Genomic DNA, 6,000 nt, shown 5'->3' with positions numbered 1-6,000 from the left:
CCTAAATCACGGCGAGAGTAGTAGATGCCCTGATTGGTCACAGCATGGGAGCCTCGGTGCTTTCCCGTCCCCGACGCGGCCGGGAGGAGGGAAGGAAGGAGGGGCGGCGGACGTGGTTCAGTCCGGCAAATCCCATTTGACAGAAAAAGGCAGTAAACGGGGAATCTCTCTCTCTCTCTCTCTCTCTCTCTCTTTTTTTTTTTTTTGAATAAAGAAGAAAAAGAAATAAAGTACCTGTCATCTTGACAAGTGGCGGAGCGGAGGAGTCAAGGATTATAAATGCTCACAGCCAGGTCCAGCGCGCCCTGTGATTGGGCCTTCCCGCGATCTGCACTGGGGGAAGCGCATGGTAGGCTCCTCTCCTCGCCTCTCTCTCTCACACACTCGCACACACACGGACACGTGTACGCGCCTGGTCTCGGGCACACTCGGCCTGGCGCGTCCCCCGTCTCACAATTAAGGTCTGGATGCTGGTCCCTGGCACAGCGCCCTGCTCGCCTCCTCACCTTCTCCTCTTCCTCTTCCTCCTCCCTCACCGCCTCCATCCTCCCGCGCCCAGGCCGAGAACCGAAAACTCCGGCCGGGCCTCGGCAGCCGAGGAGGAGGCTGGAGGGGGCCGGCGGGAAGGGAGAGGGGGAGAGCGCGGGGGAGAAAAAGAAAGTGAACTCATTGGCGCTCCGCGCGCGCTTCCCTCCCCTCGCCGCGTCCCTCGCCGCCGCGGCCGGGCGGTGGGCAGGGAAGGAAGTTGTAACACTTGCTGTTCTCCCCCCTCCCTACATCCCCCCCGGCTCCCCCACTCCGCTGCTTCGGCGGGGCCCCCTCCCCCGCGCCCGGCTCCTTTGAATTTAGCCAAGTGCTCTGTGTGCGCGCTGCTCGGGTGGACGCGGCGGCTGCGGCCGGGTAGCGAGCCGGCGGCGCGGGCGAGCCGAGCGCGGTAAGTGCGGCGCCGCCGCCGGCGCGCCCTCCTTCCTTTCTGGGGTCCTAGTGCCCGGGCCGCGGGGCCGGGAGCGGGGGGCGGGCGGGAGGGCAGGCAGGAGCCAGCTCGGACGGCGGCGCGTTTCTCCGAGCTGCTCTAGGAGGCGGCCGCAAGTTGGCCAGCCCCGGTGGCCCGGGAGCATCTCCTCGGCGTGCAGGCGCTCCCCGAGTCTGGCCTCCCGGTCCCCGGCCTCCTGGTCCCCGCCCCTCCCTCGCGTCTGACACCTCTGGCTGCCAGCTCAGGTGGGAACTTCGCCGGTGCTTCTTGCCGGAGGAGCTGGGCACCGCACCCCCGTTCCAGGGAGCCCCGGGCTCCCGGGTTCCCCGAGAAAGGCAGCCCAGAGGCTGGGCGCTCAGTGGGGGCAGGGACGCCAGCCTGTCTCGCTCTGGTCGGGGTGATCCCCAGTTTTGTGGTGGGGGGCCGCGTCCTTTGAGAAGGTGTCTGACAGGATCCTGGGGGGCTTCCAGTGAGCGGGAAGCCCTGGGATGTCACCACTTTCTGGGGAAGTGGAAACGAGGCTTCTCCAACTACCGGGGAGCCAAGTTGGGAAGGAGCGAAGGAAGGAGACGAGGGGATGGGGTGGTGTGGGGAGTGGTGGATCTCGACTGAAACTTGATCTGGAAACTCTGGATGGGGCTGGAAACAAACGCATATCCGGAACTGGGCATTTAAAAAATTACAGATTTACGAGTCTGCAACTCAATCTAAGTCAGTATGCTGTTTAGCAACCGATTAGAAAGAGCTTCAAATGTGTTAGATTAAGGTAGGTTGTCTGATCTCTGCTGAGCACCTTATTATGCGGTTTGAATTGCATTCTTACTGCCTCACCTTTAAGGTAGTTGAAATGGTAACCTGCTACTAATTCTTAGTGCGGAGAAAGGGTAGCAAACATTTCGACCGTGTAATACAGCAAATACATTTGTTTTCTGAAGTCATTATAATTGAAAGCTGGAGAAAAGTTTCCAGGTATTTTTGGCTAAGTGCAATGGAATTGAAAGAGTGAGAGCTGTGTAAGCACTTTTTCCAGGGCCCCAGGCAGCTGGGATCCCCGAGAACAGGACTGCCTCCTCATAACACTCTATTTCTTATCTTCTGACAATGTATTTGTCAAACATTTGTAGGCTCTGGCAGAATCCACTGGGTGGTCTTTTCACTGGAAATAGAAATATGTTCTGGCATTACCTTTCCCTTCTGTTGTCAAAAGGAAAAAAAAGACAGGACTGGCATCTTTGCAAAGCTTGGAAGAGTACCCCAAAAGGTGGTATTGCAACTTACAGAACTTACTCATTTGATTCGTTTTGTGAATTTCTTTAAAAAAGGATGCACAGTCCCCCCTCCCAATTGCCTACCTGGAGAAGTATTTGTAATCTTTCTAGTATATTAGGAACAGAGTTTAGAATTAAGAGTAATCGTATAATTAAAATTCATTATAGATTTTAATATTTCAGTTGAAACAAAAGATTTTACAAATACACCGACGATCTTGCTTTGTGCCTTTCTTAATACAGTCTTAATTATCTAAAACTTCTAGCTTGTATTTCCTGATATATGAAATTTGTGTAACAGCCTTGAAACTTTCGATTCGTGATTCTAAATGCAGAGCAAATATTTAATTCTTGCTCTAAGAGTGAGAGGTTAGTTCAGTAATAAGACTTGCTAATCCTACTTTAAAATGTCATGGCATTCACAAATTATTCCTAAATTCTTCAAAGATACGGGTTTATAATGAGTTTAGTTATTCTATTGTGTATTTCAGGATTGTATCTCTCTTCCTGTTGCATTTTCCTTAGCAATTTTGCCTTTTTTCCTACATGAATTTCAATATTCCTCTTACTCAAATGTACTATTTTTTCCAAGCAGAAAATATATTTTATTTTAGATAATTTTTAAAAGAATATATATTAGGAGAAAAAGTAGTTCCTTTGAGTAAGACAAATATATTTTTACATATACTCTACTATTTTTACGAAAAATGTATTTATATCTAATAACCATGCCAGTGCTTATGTATCTGAAAAATATTTTATTATCCTGTGCCAATAGCATTAATGTTAGCAACCCAGAGACAGAGACTATCTACCCTAATGAGGATTGCTTATTTAAAATAAAGCAGATTAAGTTTATAGTAGAATTGTGACTAGTTATTTTTCTGAATTGAATCATTTTGCATGGCTGTGTTTATTTTCTAGAAGGAAATGTTTTAGGTAAATTATAGAGGCTTTTCTTACCCTGATCTTGTAGGCGTGTCAGGAGTCTTTTGGTTAGCAAAGGGAACCTGCTTTATTAGGGTGAAGACAAAGAAAGATAAGGATGCTTATCTTTGAATAGAAGAAAGCACCTCCATAGAGTGAAAAGTTTTAAATATATTCGGGAAGAAAACCTAGCTAAACAATAATAATCCAGTTAGCAAGTTCAAGCTAGTCTTTCTTAGCTTTGCTTCTGAGAGCCAAGAGTAATTATTCTCTTTGTAAAGAGTCAAGCAAATAAGAAACCAGATAAAAGTGTGTGGGTATCATTGTGAGCAGAATGACGTATCAGAAATACTTGATCAACTTTGAGCTTGATGTATAAAAAGTGATGTTTTGCAATAACTGTAAAAGTATGTTTGGAAATGCTGAAGTTTATCCTAGAGTGGGTAAGAAATAAGTCCGGATGATGGTCATAGTCTGGCATAAAAGTGCCATAAAGATAGCTTTATTAGTTTATTAATATTGATTATTTTAATAAATACATTACCTCCTTTCTGTTAAACTTTATTTCACCCTTTAAAAATCTGATTTCTGGGTGGCTGAGGACTGTCATCAAGGTATTATACTTGCATAAATCAGTGTATTCAGCAGCATTAATGAATTGTCAGCCCTTTTCTTGAAGATATGCTCTAGAAACCTGTTAAGCATGTTCAATTACACGTTGCTTATCTCCCCAATGTTTTATTTGATAGTCGAATGTCCATTTTGACTTTAAGGACATACCTCACTTTGAGAACATTGGCACAGGATACAGTAATTTGCAATCAAACTTTTGCTCTGATCCGCAACCAATTATACATCCCTTTGAATTTTTAGTTAACATGAGTGCTCATATTTGTTTTAAAATAAAGTGAAATGATAGTCCAGAGAGGAATGTAACAGGCATTCAGAATAAAGAAGCATGCAGAAGAGCTAGCACAATAAAGCAATGCTACTTAAAAGTTTCAACAACTAAGTATTAAAAATTATGTCTCATAAGCTTCTTTTAGAACACATTTAAAACTACTTTTGGAGATATCAAGTGTTTTAAGAGCCCTGATGGAAATTTTGTGCTTAAAAAAACATAAAAAACTTAGTTTGAAACCTGATTAATTGTTGTGTCTTATAAAAACTGATTTATCTCATACTTTTTTATACTAAGCATTACCATTATGAGGCTCTCCTTCTAATTGAGATTAATGTTTCTGAGCAAAGAAGTGGTTTGGAGGGCTACATTCATTTTGAGTGCTGTTGTAATCAATTTTAGATACAGCATTCCACAATGGATCAGTTTGCGTCCAAACCTGCCTTATTATGTGGAATTAACTTGTTGGTGATGGATAGGAATACTTCTACATCTTGAGAAGTCATTTGTTTCCAAACAAGTGTGATGGCTCGTGTCAGTTTCAAAATATTGCTTCTCATAATTAAAACATCCTTTTGGGGACTTAATTTGAACCTTCTCTAAGAATTACATAAAGCATGAGGAAGCAATTTATTAATACATTTTTGACTAAAATAGCCTTTTCTCCCCCAATACAGTATGCCTCAAGGTGCATTTTCTTGTGCATCAAAGGATTTTATGGTCTTTTGAGTCATAAATGGTAAACATTAGACATCGAGGTTATTTCCTTTTTTGTTTATATCAACATTCTGGTTGAGTTTGGGAGGATTTCTTGGAATTAGAGATCTACATCTTGTGCGTGTGTTATAATCTTATTTAACAAGGTGGTAGAGATAATGCTGACAAAGAAAGTTAAAGCATGGGGAGTTAATTCTTTATCCTCTTTGGAAACCTGGAAAGATGGTAAATTAACGTTGTAGTCCTTACTGTGATGTTTGCATTTGTTTCTTAATTGTGTCTAGTCGGCCTCAGCTTTATCAGCTTTTTATGCTCTTCTGAAAGACCACGTTAAGATTTTATTGGGCTGTCCATATTGCATTGCTTGCTGTGCTCCATGCTGGTAGTCTCAACAAAATGAAATATGAAAAGCATAGAATATAAGATTAAGATAGATATGTATTCTAGTATAGCCTTAGTGTATAGGATTTTTAAATAAAGATGTGTCTGCTTTCTAGTGCATATAAAGTTCCCACAGTGACATTGTTTTTTGTTTTCCAGAAGAAAAGACTTGGTAGGAAATATATTTATTATATTTTAATTTTCTTCTCTATAATGGTTGATTATTTACATTGAATTAGTGTTTTTCCAGTAAAAACATTCATTTAAAACAATTTTAAGCAGGAATCTAATGCACTTAACATTCCATTTCAAAGTGTTATTTTAGCCAACTGTTAGAATTACAAACTATCAAAATGCAGAAAGGTGCTCTAAGACATGTAGATGTTTCATACACCAAAACGACAATAGGATTCATTCATTTGGACGAATTTGGATAATTTTTTTTATGGCTTTGATTAGGTGACTGGGTCGTTAGAACAGCTACACAGAATTCTCTTAAAAGATGGTAATCTACTCAAACCTGCTTCTTTCTCCTTTAAATAACTCACTGTGCAAATTAAGGTCTATATCATAGAACATACTCATAAGTCATACAAGTAAATGATTCAAACCATATCGTATATCGTATAATAAAAATAATAAAAAGGAGACGTTACTGCCCTATCGATATCCTTGCAGTCTTAGAAGAGTAGCAATGGGGTGGCACTGACTTTTCAAACTAGTTTGTGATAGGTGGCAGTCTTAACTGAGTTCCATGACTTCGATGAGCTAATAGATGAGTCTGATGTGAGCATATGTAGAATGCAATGTATTGTGTTACCAAACTATGCTTA

The 6,000-nt window shown here is 42.2% G+C and overlaps 1 protein-coding gene across 5 annotated transcripts in view; it reads left to right on the top strand.

Moving 5' to 3' along the window:
* The first annotated feature begins 232 nt into the window (after positions 1–232).
* Positions 233–6,000, top strand: part of TENM3 (teneurin transmembrane protein 3) — a 582,429-nt gene continuing 576,661 nt past the window's right edge. For 4 of the 5 annotated variants that reach the window (XM_046648644.1, XM_046648643.1, XM_046648642.1 and 1 more), the window contains exon 1: positions 849–934. The gene's annotated coding sequence lies outside the window, so the exon portion shown is untranslated. Of the gene's footprint in view, positions 350–848; positions 935–6,000 lie in introns of those variants that run through there. The other variant, XM_046648641.1, reaches the window with a different exon arrangement.

Source organism: Equus quagga, chromosome 22 (genome assembly GCF_021613505.1).
Source record: "Equus quagga isolate Etosha38 chromosome 22, UCLA_HA_Equagga_1.0, whole genome shotgun sequence".
NCBI classification, from domain to species: Eukaryota; Metazoa; Chordata; class Mammalia; order Perissodactyla; family Equidae; genus Equus; species Equus quagga.
The sequence above is the reverse complement of the archived record's forward strand: the minus strand, read 5'-3'. Positions and strand labels throughout refer to the sequence as shown.